The following is a 20172-nucleotide window of genomic DNA, read 5'->3' on the forward strand; positions in this document are numbered from 1 at the left end:
TTCTCAACCTGCAAGTTTGAAAATTATGTATATGAATATTTCTGAAAGGTGCCTGACTCTTGGAAAATATTCCATAAGGGGCAGTATTACTGTATCTTCTAGCAAAATGTAAGGACAACCTTAAGAATGTAAATTTTTGATTCACTCTAATAGCACTTGTAACTACTACCTCAGTATACAGTTATTTTTGTATATATTTAATTTTATTACAGAATTATAAGCCTTTGGAAGGCAGGGACATATCCCTTTGTATCCTTGGAAGCCCTCAATATCTAGTCCAATGCAGTAGTCAGAGAGATAATTAATTATTTTCTCCCTAGGCTCCTATGGTCCCTCACATATCTGTATTACTGCTCATCTCACATTGTATTATAACTAGTTGTATACACCTAGTTCTCCTACTATACTGGGTGTTCCTTGAGAGAAAAAAGACTGAGACTTTTTCTTTTCTTTTTGTTTTCATTCTTCCCCTTCTTCCACTCTGTCCCCGTGTCCCCCCCTCCCCAATTCCCTCTTATGGAGCACCAAGTACAGTGCTTGGCATATAGTATATGCTCAAGAAATGATAGCTTTGTGAGTATATAAAAATAATTGTTCAGAAACAAATGAATGAACACAGGAATAGGAGGTAATGTCTACCACTAAAATCATAAGGAATCATACAAACATGGGATTAAAAAAAGTAAAAAGTGATATAATTCCTTCACATTTTTACCTAAGAGGAAAGTTTTTAAAATAAATTAATTGATTTTTAAAAACAAGTAGCTAGTAGAGTACAAAAGGAACCATTGGCACACTAAAACTATAGAGCTGAGATTACGCTTCCCTTCTGATCCTTGAAATGGCTGAAGCCTCTTCAAAGAAAAACAGGCATGTTTTAGTATCTGTTGCTGTTTATTATTGTGTTGAATTTGATATTTTGGAAATTTGACATAATCTACCTCATTAGGATTGCTGTAGGGATCAAAGGAGTTATTATGTAGAAAGTATTTAGCACAGTCAATTTCACAGCAATTTCCATTTTGGATTCTTTAAACGTTGTTGAATCATTTTGCCAGCCTTAGGTGAAAGTGAAAAGTGGAATCTTCATGAATCCTTTTTTCAGGAAGCCTGATATCTGACATTTGAAACTCAGGCGGAATTTGAGTTAGCGTACTACTTCTCTGAGTCAAATATGAATTTTGAATTTTTATTATGATTGTGGAGGTAAGAGGTTTAATGGCCTTGTTGGGGTTGAGTATTTTTTGGTGAGAGTTGGGTAAGGAGAAGGGGGGATTATTTCCTCCTGAAGTCTTGCCTTGTTGATAGCTGCCTGCTTTCCATGTAACCTCCAGCAACTCTAGTGACTAGCTCTGAGTTTGGTGTACGGGGGTGCTCAATAAATGCTAATTGGTTTGATGAATTAATAAAATTGTCCCCAAGTTCAGGATTCTTCAACCAGTAGTGAACCTTTCAATGCAGAGACCACAAATTATTGTCTGTATCTGCAGGTCCTGCTAGAGTCTCAGCTCCACAAGGGTTGAAAAGGAGTGACTCAGCTGACAGGAAGTGTCTCATTTCCTATTTTCAAAGACTATTATTTATGTCTTGCTGCCTATGAGCAAATGTTTGTACCTTGTCCATCATGTTCAGTGGGTATACCAGCATCTGAAGTGAGGGCCACATGTCAACTCCATTGCAACCTGGACACTCCCTTCATTATCCCTGTGGTCTGATTTCTTCTCTCACAGCTCTGCTGATCTGTTCTCTCCCGCCTATTTGTAATGTTATAAGATATATACGTAACATAAAATTTACCATTTAAAACATTTGAAAGTGTACAATTCAACGGTGCAACCATCAACACCATCCATCTCCAGAACTTTTTCATCATCCCAAACAGAACTCTGTACCAGTTAAACATCCCCTATTCTCCTCCCCCAACTCCCGCCTCACCCCTGCCCCCAGACCCTGGCAATCTCTATTCCACTTTTTGTCTCTATGAATTTGCCTATTCTAGGTATCTCATGTAAGTTGGATCGAACAATATTTATCCAAAAGGACAAATGTGTCTGGTTTATTTCAGTTAGCAGAATGTCCTAGTGTTTATCCACGTGTAGCACGGGTCAGAATTTCATTCCTTTCTAAGGCTGAATAATATGTCATTTTATGTATATATGTACTATATTCTGTTTATTGATTCCTCTGTCAATGGACATTTGTGTTGTTTCCACCTTTTGGCTATTGTGAGTAATGTTGCTCTGCACACTGGTGCACAAATACTTGTTCAACTCCCTGCTTTCAATTCTTTTGTGTATATATCCGGTAATGGAATTATTGGATCATATGGTCATTTTATGTTTATCTGTTTTCCATAGCGGCCACACCATTTTACATTCCTACCAGCAATGCACAAGGGTTCCATTTTCTCCACATCCTCTCCAATACTTGTCCTTCCCTTCCTTTCCCTTCCCTTCCCTTCCCTTTTCTTCTACCTCTCCCCCTCCCCCTCCTCTTTCCTCTTCTTCTTCTTAGTCCTTTTTTTTTTTTATAATAGCCATTCTGATAGATGTGAAGTGGTATCTCGTGTTTTCATTTTCATTTCCCTAATGATTACTCATCTTGAGCATCTTTTCATGTCCTTATTGGCCATTTGTACATCTTTTTGGATAATTTGTCATTAAAGCCACTAGCACTGTCCTAGTCAGATTCGGTGGTATCTCTCAGCTGCTAGGCTTCTTGAATCTGTTGCTATTTATTTGTGCATCAGTACTTTTTCCTTAACTCAGTATCATTTCTCAGTGCTTTGACTCTGCAGGTACTTATAATCTCCTCAACAATTACTATTTTGCCTGTATCTCCTTTGTTATCTTTACTAGATGTGAGTGACCAAAACTATGGTCAGATGGTTCCACTCCTGGTACTTTCTTTCTCACTGTATATTTTAAGACAATCTATTCGAGCTCGCGAGTTCTGGTCAAAAACCTTCAGCTGCCTCTAATACATCTGTCCTTGGTTACTTCCAGCTGACTTCCAGTAACTTCCAGTACTGTTACTGTTACTTCTCAATCAACATATAACAGTTGACTTTGAACAACAAGGGAGGGTGGTTAGGCATATCAACACTCTGTGTAATAAAAAATCCATGCATAATTTATAACCAGCCCTCTGTATCTGTGGTTTCTCATTCTCAGATTCAACACCATGGATCAAGTAGACTGTAGTATTTATTACTGAAAAAAATCTCTGTGTAAGTGGAACAAACCCGCATTGTTCAGGGGTCAACTGTATGCCTTTTAGATTGTCACCCTGGTCTCACCAATTCTCTCTCGATTTCTGTCACTATCTTGGTCTTTATCTTCGCTTTATCTGTGAATTATCTTTATTTTCCCCATCTTCATCCCCCATATCAACTAGTCTCCAGCTCTGGTTTATCCTTCCTTTACAGTTTTAAACTTTACCCTGAGGAGATGCAAACTAAGACATTCTCATGTTTGGTGGACATACTTTCTGTTTAATGATTAAGTCTTTTGTGAAAGGGTTGATTAAACTGTTTATACTCGAGGTGAGACGTGTTATTGTGTTGTTTTGCATCATGCCTTGCACACAAGAAACAGTCAGTAAATATTTGCTGAATGGTTTGAGTTCTCTTTGACTATTGCACATTGGTCAGCATACAAATCTGTAGTCTTTTATTGTTAAATTTCATCCTAACATATATTCTATTTAGGAGGAAAAAAGTGTGGGTTTCAGAAAAATTCAAAGAATGTACAATTAAGTTTTCCTAGGATGTGCCACATACTAATGTCTTAAAAATGTAAATTATGTTCTGTGCTTTTGAAAATGTTACATTTAAAAGGTTTTTAAAATTTAAAATGGGCCTAGTAGTGCTTACATTTGGTATCAAATATAAGTGATTAATAATTCCATGTTCTCTGAATTCTTGATTTGTTTCCTGTGTTGGAGATTTGAGACTATTAAGAGGCGATTAGGGAGGATATCCTTGAAGTCTCCTTCACACCAAGAATCTCCCCCTCTTTTTTTTGGTTCACTTAACTTAATGTGGGAGTTGCTTGTGATATTTTCTACATTTCACCTTCTGAGGTTATGGGCCCCATTCATATGCCATATCTCCCTCTCAGATGAGTAAGTATGACTTTAATGAATCTTTCTTCACTTGTAGAATTTAATTTACATGAATAATTAGGAAAGGACCAAGTGAAATTCCTCTCTCCCTGGGCAAACAAGCTGTTAAGAAAATCAACTACAAACTTTTCCTTTAATATTTTTTTCTTTGCACCTTTAAATTTACTGCTTGCTACAAAGAAGCGAAATAAAAAGAAATATAGGGTACTACAACATACTGCTCTTTTGCATATTGATATCTGTATAATTACCTTAGGGCATATTGAGTTATAATATGAAATACTATTCCCTCGGGACATTATCTTAAAATATTTTGCTTATTTAGCATACAGTTCAATGTTTTAGAATTATGTAAAGAGTGTAGTTGTTCACCAACGTGGAGTGTGCTGGCAGAAACAAAAAATTAGAGGGACCTAAAAGGAAAGGAGGATTGTTCTTGGAATGTTATAGTATTTAAATGCTGTTGCAATATAGTTGGTCAATTATAGTAGCCAACAGAGTGCAAGAGAAGAAGGCTGTGATTTTGAATAGATGGTTAATATGTGCATATTTTCCCTTTAAAGCGTATTTCACATGGGATTCTGTTCTGTTTGATAGCCATACCTGTAATCTTGTCTTTTTAAGTCCCATTTACAAACAGCCAGCAATCTGCATTTTTTTTTTTTTTTTTTTTTTACAATACAAAGGCCTGAAAGAGATGTCAAAGAAATAATGCCCGAAAACTAAGAACTACAATGTTCATAATGTGAGACAATGGCCCGCTGGAGAATTGAAAACAACAAAACATGGTTGTGCAATGCAGGCTGATGTGGATGTGATGTGATGCATTGGTTGCATGCTTCTTAGAACTTGCTCCAAGAAGTCTAGTTGGGATGTGTCTTAGTCCATTTAGGCTGCTGTAACAGAATACACAGACTGGGAAGCTTATAAACAGAAATTTATCTCTCACAGTTCTGGAGGCTGGCAAGTACAAGATCAAGGCACCAGCCTTCTCACGAAGGCTCTCTTTCTGGCTCTTAGCTGGTGCCTTCTTGCTGTGTCCTGACATGGTAGAAAGGGGTAGGGAGCTCCCTGGAGCCACTTTTATAAGAGCACTAATCTCATTGATGAGGGCTCCACCCTCATGGCTTAAGCACTTCCCAAAGTCCCATCTCCTAACACCATCACACTGGGTATTAGGATTTCAACATATGAATTTTGGGGGAAACAAACCTTCAGACCATAGCAGGATACGTATTCCCTAATAACCCAAGAACAAAAGGAAAGTCCACCAATGCCAGAAACACCGTGGCAAAGCTGAGCATACCGGAGCATTGAATTTTGCCATTCTACAGGCTGTGGGACTGTCACCACGTTATTTAAACTCTCCAACTCCCAGTTTCCTCACCTGTAAAGTTAAGTGCATGAATTAAATGAGATCATGCAAGGAAAGTGCTCCTTTTATCTCCTGAGGTTATTACTATTATTGTTGTTGCTGTAATGAGACCAGATTTTTATATTCAGAAAAAATAATTACTGCTGGTCGACTATTAATTACAACTGTTAAAACCATAATCTGCAGCGTGGATTCCAAATGAAGGTAAAATGAAAACAAATCTTTATTTCACATATGAGGTCATGAAGTGTGTTTGCTTTTAAAATTGTTTTTGATATGTCTTAAAGGTTTAGGAAATTAAAGATGATCATACATATTTGTTTATGAAATAATTTTCATCAAGTGGCAGTTTTTCAACCAAGGATGTATTTGGTTCACCTTGTTTATCATAAAATTGGTCAATTTCTATTTTTAATGGGCTAAAATAACTATTTCTCAGTTTCTGCTGTTTGAGGAGGAACAGCATTATTATCCTAATTTTACAGATGAAGCAACCCACATGCAGGTTACACAATAGAATGGATATTACATTCTAGGCTTAGTGGCAAAGCAAAAATGGGGTTGAGCTACTTTCTTCCCTGGATCTTGCAAGCTTCACTACTTTTCATGGTGCTGCTACAAAAGAGAACATCAGGCAGTTTGTACCAATGGGAACTAAGTTATCGGTATTTAGCATCTCCTGTACCAACCAACCAAAACCTGAGTTGACTTCTACTACATTATCAAATCATTTTTATAAAATGGGTATATTGGACTTTCTCATCTATTAGTGCTTTAGCCAGTGCCTTCTAAATTGCAACAGCAAGATGGCAAAAGGAAATGTAAGTTGTCATGTGTTAAAAATCAATTAAAATCACATTTCATCCTTCAGATGCAGCAAATTCTCTGAGAGAATGAAACGCGATCTGAGTGGTATCAGTGACAGGGTTGTCGTTCGCTGCTATTTTAATCAATTAAATGCATGATTCTTAAGGACTGCCAAGTTTATACTTTGCTATCTGATGTCCCCTTCTCTGACCTTTCTTCTCTTTTCTATACCTCATTTCTCAGACATCTGTTTCTTTCCTGCCTTAGTTGCCCTTGTCACAGACGGAATATATCCCCAATTAATTTACACTTAGGTTACTTAAATATTTTTGTACCAATAAAAGACCAGGTAATGCTAGACTCAAAGAAGCACTTCTCTAACAAGGTGATTTGGGGCACTGTGGTACTTGAATGGGAAATATATTTTGCTGTTGGCAGGGTCTTTAGCTCCACCACAGATCGTTTCCACTTTCTTTCTCTCTAAGCCCATCTCTGCTCTTACCTGTTTCCGGGTAGATATGTCTAACTGCGATTCTGTAGAAACGTTAATTGGGTCAACACTCACAGTCTAATGAGGTTTGAGAACTTCCCATTAGCTACTATTTTAGGAGGATGACTGAAGTTTAGGTCGGGCAGAGGAGAGAGTGATGAAATCTGCTGTGTAGAAATGGAGAAGGCTCGATGGAGGGTAGAAATGGTTGGAAGGCCATGCTTATCAGAGAGTAATAAGAAGAGAAGTGTGAAAGTGGGTGATGCGTTTAGGGATTGTTCAAAGCCTGCTGTGTGGTGATCTGTGGGGAGATACCTAGGAATGACCAACTGAAACCAGATTGCAGAGGGGTTTGGACGCCATTCCAAAGAGTTTGGACTTGAGCCTGTAGGCAATAGGGCTCTGAAGAATTTCTCAATCTGGGTCCGCATAGCTACTTAAATCCCCCACGAGAGGTAATCAGCACCCCAGGACCATAGAAAAATCATAGTACTTGGAATCAGAGTTCTTGGGTCAAACCTCTTAAAAGCTTGGGCACATCACTGAAACACAGAACTGGTGAACTAGTTCTCCTGCTTAAAAAAGTGTTGCGTGTTGGAGTTCAAGCTGGTCTGGTCCAGTTGAGTGTGACAGGTACGCTAGGACTAGGCTTGGAACGAATCCTTTTCACTAGGGTGGGACACAAGCAGAGCCCAGGTGCTGGAGAAAGACACTTTGGTTGGGAGTACCAGGTATTCTAGAAGATCTAGCAATGGATACAAACCCAAATGTCATCTATGCTGTAGAGCAATCTCAAAGTCACTTATGTGCAGACACTTCTCAGCTTCCAAAGCTTGTTCTACGTGCCTTTATTATAATAGTCATTGTCTTATCCTACTATTAAATATATGAATATTGTATTTTTAAAATGTTCTTTTGGTTGGAGGTATGGAAACCACAGAGGTTAGCATTAAGGAGAAAAGGCGATTTGAAGTCTACTGGGCTGAAGAGAGATAGAGTCACGGACCCCAAGTGTTGGAAATGTACTCAGGCTCAGGCTCAGATGGTGACTTGAAATAAGTAATAAACAGTCCTCAGAAATCCAGGTGGCTTTTTCCTTGTCAGATTCGTTTTTCTTATTCTACAGACCAGCTTCTCTGCTTCCCTGTTCTCACTGAGACACATGGTGACTCAAAATTGACATGAGTTGCAATTCTAATCACCTACAGAGACAAACTAGCTGTCCCTGAATCTCAGTTTCAAATTCTCTGGAGATGTGTATCTGGGGGTTCAATCTTCATTTGCTTATCTATTCCGTCCAATCCACTGTGTCCAGGGAAATGGAGTCACATGACCCGTGACTGTACAGGCCCACCTTGTGAGTGAGAACAGCTCTCAGGGCAGGGACAGCCAGTGCCGGGGCTGGAAAGACACTTCAAAGGATTTCTATGACATCGATTTTGTGCTCCTTCAAGGCTAGAGACCACGTTTCACTGATGTTTTTGTCACTAGCACTTTGCATACTATTTTGTGCATACCTAATAAGCATCGATACACTTTTGGTAAATAAATAAAATCACTCCTGGTTAAGATCAGAATTCCTCCTAACAGTAATATTTGCAGAATTTTATACTTTCAAGAGACTTTTGTAATCAGCTCATGACATCATCCCAATAATCTTGTGAGTGACTAGATGTAGAATTCTTTTTTGAGAGGAGGAAACTGAGACTCCAGATCATCAATGTGGAATAGACCAGAGCTGAACAAGACTGCAGTCTGCACAACCAGATAGAAGGACACTCAAATAGTTCAGCTGATGGACCAAGGAGAGGATGATTAAGATTAGGAAGATGTGAACAGTCTCTAACTCGTTTGGAATCCTCAATGTGTGCACACACATGGCTGTGTGTTTAGGAAAAAGCATAACAATAGTACTAATATGTATTGGGTGTTTCATATGTACCAGACTCTGCACTAACCGCTGACACGCCTTAACTCCTTTAATCTTCACAACACACTTCTGAAACTGATGCTCATAATATTCCCATTGTACAGACCAGGAAGCTGAGGCATAAAGAGGTTAAGTGACTTAATCAGGGTCACTTAACATGCTAATAACTGGCATGGCTAAAAATCAAACCCAAGATTTTTTTTTTAACATTGTTTGAATGTATTATATATACATAGATATATAATAATAACCATTTCAATCACTGAATATGGTTTTGAAACCATACCAATATCTGTGTCTTTGAACATGTATTTTGATGCTAATCTATTTTACAGCACTCCCCTGCCCTTTTTAAGAAATAATTTTATTGAAGTATAGTTGATTTACAAAGTTGTGTTAATTTCTGCTGTATAGCAAAGTGCTTCAGTTATACATATATATTCTTTTTCATATTCTTTACCACTATGGTTTATCACAGGATATTGAATATAGTTCCCTCTGCTATACAGTAGGACCTTGCTGTTTATCCATTCTACATATGCTAGTTTTCGTCTGCTAATCCCAAACTCCCAATCCTTCCCTCCGCTCTCTCCTCCCCCTTGGCAACCACATGTCTGTTCTCTATGTCTGTGAGTCTGCTTCTGTTTCAAACCTAAGTCTATTTGACACCAGAACTCAAATTTTAAACAGTTATTTTATGTTGGTAAGGTATATATCCCTTACCCCAAATCTGTGCTTATGACTGTTCTCATATCATTATTTTCTTTTTTCTTTCTTTCTTCCTTTCTTCCTTCCATTCTTTCTTTCTTTTTCTTCCTTCCTTCCTTCCTTCCTTCCTTCCTTCCTTCCTTCCTTCCTTCCTTCCTTCCTTTCTTTCTTAATAAATTCTATTTTTCTTTTTCAGCTGCACCACACGGTTTGCAGGATCTTAGTTCCCCAACCAGGGATTGAAACTGGGCCCTCAGAAGTGAAAGCGCAGAGTTCTAACCACTGGACCACCAGGGAATTCCTTCATATCATTATTTTCTAACGCAACCTAAGAAATTCTAGTTCATTCCGGATCAAGGTCGAATTAACTAGAGAAGGCTCTGTGCATACTGCAATGCTTGTTATCATGTAAGTAATGGTCATGAACATGACAGTGTCTAAGATTTTGGAAAAGTTAAATTCTATAACAAGAGTGAATATTGTAATCAAATAATCAAAAATATTCTGATTTTCATTTAAAAGTAGATTGATGACCTCCTCCTCCTATTCATTTAGACTCAAGATGCCTGGATTTAGTTTCTGCTCATGACAAATTGGTCATGTTTGGACTATCCATTAATAAAAGTAGAAAGTTTATGATGGAGGCAGTTATCTAAATGATTACAATTATCTTTGAGTAAAGTTTCTGTTTTATCTTGGTTAGTTTGTTTTCTTCAATGGAGTTGGGAGCAATAGAACTTTCTGGGTAATTTATTGAACTTCTCATTTCATTTATGGATTACTGATTTGAAGTAATAAAATAAGTAATAAAATATATTTTGTGATTTTTAGACACAATTTTGGAAAAAAGATTTTAAAAAGCATGGCCATTTACACATACTCTGAGTTTGAAAATAATTCATGATCAAGTTGTAAAGTCCTATAAATAGGCAAAATGTTGTATTAAGAGGTGAATACTAATATTATTTATCAGTTGATTATGATTATCTGATGAAGAAGAAAAGATTAAATAGCCATCTCATAATGATAATTATACAAAGCTTGCTGAAATCCAGTCTTCAGGAGCTTCTGTGGAGTAAAGATAGTAGAGGTTAAAGTAAAATGCAAAAATTTAGAAGATATTTTGACATTTTCCGCAGGAAAGAAGATAATAAATATAAAGTAGAAAACATATAAACAATGATAAAACAATAACTTGTTTGTCCTGATCACTTGTTGGCTTTTAGTAATTTTTAAGAGATTTATGAGTCTCTATCTTCGTACTTCAGCGACAAGTAGATTCATTATGATCATTAGTTTCCTGCGGCGTTGTTATATCAGGTATATTTTCATCAGGACTGCTGGTGAAATTATCAACCATAATATTAAGATTAGAATAAACAAGAGATTCTTTCCTTATCCAATCAATTCACGTTTTCATTTCATTAAAGTGTAAGATGGCAATGTTAGTAAATTGCTATTTATACTATTACCAGTCTGTGTTAATAGTCTTAATTTATCAACATTTATTTTAACCTTTGCTATAAAGCCTTGTAAATAAAGCTGATCATTATTAATTTTTAGGTAAAAACAAAACTAATATTTTGTGCCTGAGTTCTTTTATCACAGTCTGTTCTTAGCAGAAGGTTAAGTTCTTGAAATGCTTTTCTCCTGTGTGTCTTCTTTGCAAGTCCAACCTGTTTCTTACATATTTATGTATGCATATAACTTGTAAACAAAAGCTCTGATAAAGTGTTGTGCTATATAATGAAGTATAATTCTGGAAGGAGCTTGGGCTTTGAGCATAGAAGACCTAGGTTTGAATACTGGCTCTGCTCATTACAAATCAAATAACTTTTGGTAATTTAACCTCTCTAAGCTTCACCTTCTTCATCTGTACAATGGAATAATGACACCTGTCTTGTAGGTGCTCAAAAAATGGCCACACTGGTTATGTGACCTACAATCTAAATACAGTGGCTAAAGGGAAAATGTACTTTAAAGATTTTTTTTTGCCATGTGTTTTTTTTTTTAATTGAAGTACACTTGATTTACAGTATTATATTAGTTTCACGTGTACAACATAGTGAGTCAACATTTTTACAGATATATGCTATTTAAAGTTATTACAAAATAATGGCTATGTATCCCTGTGCTGTACAATATATACTTGTTGCTACCATGTGGTTTTCAGGTCAATTAGACATTTTATCTCTTTACGTGTGAATAATTCAGTGCAAAACAGGCTCTGATATTTTGCAGAATTAGCATGATACTATCATCCTGCCACCCTGGCACATTAGTCAAAAAGCATAAAATTGAAATATTAAGTTTTTGAAGACATAATTTTAATTATGACTCTCCATTTTGTTTACACTTACCTATGAAAAATTAGAGGTGACTTGTTATACAACATTTTCTTTAGTCCATTGTTAGCACAGACTCAAATAGTGTCAAATATTTTATGGAGAGATAAATGAATACATAGGGATGTGGGTGGCAGAGTCTTAATGTAGTTACTGGATCCATCTGGTAAAATATTTCATCCAAACCTTCCTTGGATGCCATTAAGCTCCATGGGGAGAGGGGCTTTCTAGCCAAAATGATTAATTAGTGTCCTGTGAAGCCTAAAGCTGTTTTACTGTTTCTCTGGGCTTCTTCCCACAATTTTACTTGTGTCTTCTGATTGGTCAGTGGTTACAGTGAGTCGTACTTTATGAGTTAAGTACTAATGTTCATGAGATATGTGCCTCATCTCAAAACCCTAAATGCCTTTACAAGGAACGTCCCTTCAGCGAATCTCAGCTCCCTGTCCCTCTTTTTGGAAACGACGAGGTTTTAAATCGATCCTGCAGCCTGGCATTGGAGTGTAGGCTAGGATATCAGGCACAATAGTGGAGGCAAAAGATAATGTTAATTTCTAATCTTATTTTTTTTCCTTCACAACTATTTTGAATATAAATGTATGTTGAAGGCATTCAGAAGATTTTGAAGGTGTTTGTTCATTAAAAAAAATTTATTGAGAGTCTACTACATGCCAGACCCCAGGCTGGGCTCTGAAAATGATATTGATTTTGTCCTTAAAAGTAATAAAGATACACATACACACACACACACACAGAGAGCAAAATAAGGTATAGAGTTTTAGATATCATAACAGAGAAGCTGATAAAGTACTCTGTGAGTTCACAGACAAATAATGTACAACATTCAATGCCAGGCACATAGTAGGGTATTCAATAAAATGTAGTTCCTTTCCTTTCTTTTCACTAGTTGGAAGGATTGCTTTGTGTGTATTGCAGGTGTGTGATTTTGTATGTGTGTATATATGTGTATATATATATATATATATATATATATATATATATATATATAAGCAATGAAATACTTTATGAAAAAGTGGTCTCCTGGATTTAGATATTAGAAGACTGTGGGTAAAATACATTCCAGGCAAAGGACATAGAGTATCTTAAGAAATTAGAGGCAGGAAATTGAATGAGGGAAAAAATCTACTTGTTTAGTTTCTTGGCGCATAGGGTTTGTGATAGAGTGTTGTGAAGAATGAGGTTAAAGGAAAGTTTAAGAATTGTGATGATGTTAAGGTGAATGTTCCCTGGATCACCTTATAATAGTGTCCATTTTGGCAATATTTGTAAGTCGGTATGTCTGAATAAAATAAGCTCCTATGTGAATTAAGTCAGGGTTTATGTATTAAAAAAATACTGGTTTCAAAATTCTGTTTGCCAAAAATTCAGAGTACCATATGACTGGTGAAAACCAATGAAGCATGTAACAAGCTTGATGTCAACATGACTGGGCAATTACTTCTGAAATTTGGATGCTGTCTGGTGCATGAGTCAGGATAAGTTATGTTATGCTTCAATAACAAACCCTAAATCTCTGTGGTTTACTCCACTATAGCTTCTTTCTCACTTATACAAAGTGTGCTGTCTTACAAGACTTGGTATAACATTTCAGAATGGTTTGACATTTCGACTCTTCCCTGTTTAAATATTCTCCCACAGTTTCTATGGCAGGGAAAGAGTAGACTGGACAGTGAAGCACCAGCAATTAATTGTTTCCCTGTGGACACAAGTCATGTGCCATTTCCACTTACGCAAATCCATTGGCTAAAGCAGGTCATTTGGTCCTGCCTATCTTTCCTTCATATTGTCTATTTCTGGAAAGTACAGATTTCATTTTGTTTATATTTTCCCCCAATGCCTGGCATTCAATAAATAGTTTTCATTTTATTTTTCTTTAAGTTCTTTTATTAAATAAATACTTCACGGTCAATGTAAGTATTAAAATAACACAGGGGCTTCCCTGGTAGCGCAGTGGTTAAGAATCCGCCTGCCAATGCAGGGGACACGGGTTCGAGCCCTGGTCTGGGAAGATCCCACATGCCGCGGAGCAACTAAGCCCGTGCGCCACAACCACTGAGCCTGCGCGTCTGGAGCCTGTGCTCCGCAACAAGAGAGGCCGCGACAGCGATAGGCCCGCGCACCGCGATGAAGAGTGGCCCCCGCTCGCCGCAACTGGAGAAAGCCCTCGCACAGAAACGAAGACCCAACACAACCAAAAATAAATAAATTAATTAATTAAAAAAAAAAAGAAAAAAGAAAATGTAGTCCATTGTCTGGCACGCATGTTCTAAACAGATTTTTAAAATAACACAAAGCAGAATAAAATGGAAAGTGAAAATGCCCCTTCTCAAAATGTTTCAAGAATAAATGAATGCAAGACAAATTTTAAACTCTTTAGAATGGTGTACAAGATCTCTTACTATCTGAATCCAGTTTATCTTTTCAGACCATTTTCCAGCATTTACCCACATAGATTATTCGCTATTAAACACATTCCCAAATACTCTATTCTTTCACACCACTGGGCCTTTTGTTTGCTATTTTCTTTCTTTTTTCATCCTTTCTTTCTCCCTTCCTTCCTTCCTCCTTTTTCTTTCTTTCTTTCTTTCTTTCTTTCTTTCTTTCTTTCTTTCTTTCTTTCTTTCTTTCTTTCTTTCTTTCTTTCTTTCTTTCTTTCTTTCTTTTCTTTTCTTTCTTTCTTTCTTTCTTTCTTTCTTTCTTTCTTTCTTTCTTTCCTTTTTTTTAACATCTTTATTGGAGTATAATTGCTTTACAATGTTGTGTTAGTTTCTGCTGTATAACAAAGTGAATCAGCTATATGTGTATATATATCCCCATATCTCCTCCCTCTTGCGTCTCCCTCCCACCATCCCTGTCCCACCCCTCTAGGTGGTCACAAAGCACTGAACTGATCTCCCTGTGCTATGCAGCTGCTTCCCACTAGCTTTCTATTTTACATTTGGTAGTGTATATATGTCAGTGCTACTCTCTCACTTCGTCCCAGCTTCCCCTTCCCCTTCCCGTGTTGTCAAGTCCATTCTCTACGTCTGCGTCTTTATCCTGTCCTGCCCCTAGGTTCATAAGAACCATTTTTTTTTTTTTGATTCCATATATATGTGTTAGCATACAGTATTTGTTTTTCTCTTTCTGACTTACTTCACTCTGTATGACAGACTCTAGGTCCAACCACCTCACTACAAATAAGTCAATTTTGTTTCTTTTTATGTCTGAGCAATATTCCGTTGTATATATGTGCCACATCTTCTTTATCCATTCATCTGTCGATGGACACTTAGGTTGCTTCCATGTCCTGGCTATTGTAAATAGAGCTGCAGGGAACACTGTGGTACATGACTCTTTTTGAATTACAGTTTTCTCAGGGTATATGCCCAGTAGTGGGATTGCTGGGTCATATGGTAGTTCTATTTTTAGTTTTTTAAGGAACCTCCATACTGTTCTCCATAGTGGCTGTATCAACTTACATTCCCACCAACAGTGCAAGAGGGTTCCCTTTTCTCCACACCATCTCCAGCATTTATTGTTTGTAGATTTTTTGATGATGGCCATTCTGACCAGTGTGAGGTGATACCTCATTGTAGTTTTGATTTGCATTTCTTTCTTTCTTCCTCCTTCCCCCCTTCCTTTCTCTCCCTCTCCCTTTCTTTCTTTCTTTCTTTCTTCTTCCTTCCTTCCTTCCTTCCAGTCAAATACACGTAACAGAAAATTTACTATCTTAACCATTTTTAAGTGTACAGCTTGCTATTTTCTTTGCCTGGAATTTTCATTCACTTTTCTACACTGGTTAAACTTCCTTTGTGAACCTTTAAAGACTCTTCCTGACAGTCCTAATCCCCTCCATGCTCTTCTAACACCTTGTAGAGAATTGTCTTATCTGTCTCCTCTCTCAACCCACGGGTTTCTCAAAGGCAGGTAGGGTCTGATTCATTTTGAATACCCAGTGCCTGTCACAGGGGCTGAGCAGAAGTGCTCCATCAACTGTTCCTACACTCCCTTTTATCTTTGATATTTGTCTGTTTACTTTATCCCATCAGCCTCTATACATACTCAGTACTTGCCCGTTCTGCCTAAAGTCCTCACCTGATCCTCTAGACACAGTTTTAGCTTCTCTTCTGCCATGCCCTCAAATGTCTTGAAAGAATTGCCCACACTTGCTGTCCCTACTTCCTCACTTCTCATTCAATTTTATATATTCAATTTTTGATAGACTGCTAACTGGTTTATGCTTTCAGAACTTCACAGAAATGACCTAGAAGATCTGGCAAGTGATCTAAATGCCAAACCCAATTGCAATGTTTCAGTTCTTATTCAATAACCTCTCTGATGTATTTTAAAAAATTGAATTAAAGTAACATTTGCACATGGTATAACCGTTTTCTACCCTCTTCCTCACACCCTCCCCCACCCCCATCTCAATTCCTTTTCCCAAAACAGGACTTACTTAAAAATTTTCAACAATTTCTTCCAGCGGTAATTTCTGCATCAGTCTACATGAGTAGACTGATATATCTTGTTGCATAATTAAAAATATAATCAGGACTTCCCTGGTGGTGCAGTGGTTAAGAATCCGCCTGCCAATGCAGGGGACATGGGTTCGATACCTGGTCCGGGAAGATCCCACATGCCGCGGAGCAACTAAGCCCGTGCGCCACAACCACTGAGCACACGTGCCACAACTACTGAAGCCCGCGTGCCTAGAGCCCGTGCTCTGCAACAAGAAAAGCTACCACAGTGAGAAGCCAGTTCACCGTAACGAAGAGTAGCCCCTGCTTGCCGCAACTAGAGAAAGCCCGCATGCAGCAACGAAGACCCAACACAGCCAAAAAGAAAGAAAGAAAGTTATCGTTAAAAAAAAAAGAACACTTGTAATAAAGATGTTTGTAAGGAAAAAAAATCTTGTTATAGACTGAATTGTGTACCCTAACCCAAACTGCCTGATGTTCTTATTAAAAAAAAAAAAAAAAAAAAAAATATATATATATATATATATATATATTTACTCGACTAAATTTCTCCATGACATATGGATATGTTCCATTTTCCAATTCCTCTTTATAGTTCTATCAAAATAGTTATACTGTTACTTTTGGTTATATTACTACTTTTGGTTCTTTTGTTGTTACCTGTGTAAGTTTAAGTAATTTACTTATACTTTTACTTATTGTTCCATTCACAAGTTATTCCTTAATCCTACTTTGTAATATATTAACATTCTCTTAGTTTCCCTTCTGCTTCCTAATCCCTGACATATATGCTTTTACTTTTGCTATGACACATTGTGTGCAATGGACATCTTATGTATGTCTCCTTGTACACATGTGAGACTAGTTTTTCTTTGTTTGTTGGTATGAACAACCTCAACTTTAGTAGATATTGGTGGTTGGACCAGTTTTCACCTCCAACAGCAGGTTAAGAATTCTCATTTCTTATCCTCACCAATGCTAGGTATTACCAGATTTTTTTTTTAAGTAAGAGAAGGAAGGATTTATTACTTGCAGCAAGTAAGGACAACACCAGGGGTCTTTCCCAAAGCAGTGTCTCCCTGAACAGAAAAACTGGGGAAGTTTTAAGCTAAGGGTACATGCATATTCATCCATCAGACTTTAAATTTTTGCCAAAACATGTGTAATAGAATCTCACTGTCCCAATTAATTTTCTATTATTCTCAAATTTGTGGGCATCCTTTGTCAAGTTTTTCTCTTTTCCCATTATCTTTTACCTTGTATTTTTACATTAAAAATTTTTTTACCATCATTTTTATAGTGGTTTGGGAAGAAGTTAAAATAAACATGCATGTTAAATCTGTCATGTCACTTAATTTTATTTCATTGCATTGCAATGTCAGTTCTCAAGATGCACAGAACTCTGTTACCAAGGACTATGTGTCCATGATATAATCGCATCCACTTCATCCCTGTATTGGATCTACTCTGATCCCAAAAAATTGAGACGTTTCATGTGTGTGCCTTGCTATGCTGCTATTTTCTCCTTTATAACTTGAAAGGTTAGATTTGATATTTTTCTAAAATTTTGCAGGTCAATATACCCATCAATCTTTAATTCTCCCTGAAATTTTGGGGGGAGGGAGTCAAAAGCAGAAACCATCTTTACTTTCACAAAGATCACTAATCATCACGGATGACCTTTAAATCCACTGGCTTTTTCTTAGTTTCATCGTTTCTGACCTCTTTACAGCATTTGATAGTGTTTACTGTTTTATCCTTAACATTCTCTCATCTCTTGTCTTTTCTTTGACATACAGATCAATTTGTATATTTGTTACTTAATGTGTCGTGTCTGCTACATGTCAGGAGAGCATGCTGATTTAGATGAAGCAATAGTATTTTTTTCTCTAATAGTCCAGTATCCTTTTGATTTGTTGATATTTAAAGTGCATTTTTCTGAGCTGTACATACAATTTGTATGTAGATTTCAGGCTTGGTATTCAGAGTGATTTCCTTAACTTTTTTAACACTTGATTAAATGCCAGGATAAGTTGATTAAGGTCCAGTCTGAGGAAAGCATTGCTGGCAAGTTATAAGACAAGAAAAAATAACATCCAAATGTAATGCATTGAGTTTGTAAAAAAATCCAGAACAAATAAAGAGAAACTTAAGTTTTATGTGAAATCTGGAAAGAACAAACAAATATGAACTATTTGCAAGTGTACCTAGTATTTTAGGACTTGACTGAGTTAAATAATAGCTTTACTGGGCTAAACTCAGCCTCACTTTTAAATGATTCTTTTGGGAGTTTGACAGTGAGACGAGGGACTACTTATGGTATAGAAAACAGATTACTTGCACAGTAGCAAAGATCCTTCCAGACAGCATTCAAAACAGAGCAGAGGAATTTGCCTTTTAGATGCACAAGTAACCACAACTTCTCCAGGTGCTGTTCTATGGATGTGTGAATTCACCATTGATACTACAAATTATAGCATTTTTGAGGGAAATGGAATTGATAAACAGCATGAAATTGAGACAAAAAATTCACGCCTTAAAGACTGAACCTAGAACAGTTGAAAACAGAGACTGAGTCATATTGTTGTGACAGACAAAGTAGACCAGGGTAGGGTTGTGGACTTAGAACAATGTGATTGCAAAACAGGCAAAGTCAAGTAAAAAAGATTTATATGGCACTTCCAAATGCCTCCTGGAAGTCCAGTAGAACTTTCTAGTCTTCTCTTCCACTCCTACCCTTTTATGCTTGTGTCATTGTTCCAACCAAACTAGGCAGTAAAACTTATAGCTTTATTATTGCTGTGAAGTTCTGAAAATTTCAGATCCCCCCCTTTCTGTTAAATTTATTACCATATTAGTGTTTTCCTATCTTTAGAAATTTGGATAATTGTAGTTTCATGTCTTTGTCATTTTTCTGGATGATAATTTGTCTTTGTTTGTTAACTCTTCCTCTTGAATTTCAAGAATTAGTTACTTATTCGTTATTATCATTGACATTTCCTGTGCTTTCATTTGTTTCTCTACCACTGACTGTTTCCTCAATTTCATTATTATCAAACAGCCCTTCTGTGATAGACTGCTGTTCCCCATCTTCATATTGATTAATTTCATTTTCACATGCATCATTCTGATTTCCAACATCTTCAGAGCCATCTTCAGAAGATGAGTCATTTGCAAAGACAGATTTTCATTAGTGGATTCATCCTCAGAGTCAGAATGTGATGGTCTGTTCACAGGAATATTGTTTGCTCCTCTGTGTCTTTCATTATCTCTTGGAAGGGATGTGCCTGATGTACTTGCTTAGTCATTATCCAAGTAATTAAAATCAAATGTACTTATTTTGTAGATTAAACAAGAACATTCTTTATTATGATTGCTTGCAATTGAAGCTTCAGGGACACTTTAGGCTAGATATTACATTAAATATTATTTTCCATTTAAATTAAAACATTTAATCAGAAACTCTGAAAAGCAAGATATGTAAGTCAGTGCCTCCTATGTGAAGATCACGAAGACGCAGTTCTTCGTGTAATATTCTTTTGTGAAGTTAATACACAACCAAGTTTAGGAGATTATCAACACCGATTATAGATTCTAGTCACTAGTGTAGTTACTGTTTTGTGTGTTTTTATGTGTAAGTTTTCAAATAGGTTATAAACTGTTTAGGACTAGGCTCCTTTAAAATTTTAATGATTTCCCCCCCCGCTGGACATTTTTATAGGTAAGAACATTTTGGATAATTAACTGATTAAAATTTCTATGTAAAAATGTGCAATCTGATAACTAAGTTAGTATCGGAAGGAAACAAGAAGTTATTTTGTGTACCCCAAAGCTATGAAGTCTATGAAATCTAAGTGTGTGTCTGTATCTTGTGCTAGATGATCAGGGGAGTCTGGGAGCTCTGGGGATCA

This window comes from Eubalaena glacialis, chromosome 16, assembly GCF_028564815.1.
Source record: "Eubalaena glacialis isolate mEubGla1 chromosome 16, mEubGla1.1.hap2.+ XY, whole genome shotgun sequence".
Taxonomy (NCBI): domain Eukaryota; kingdom Metazoa; phylum Chordata; class Mammalia; order Artiodactyla; family Balaenidae; genus Eubalaena; species Eubalaena glacialis.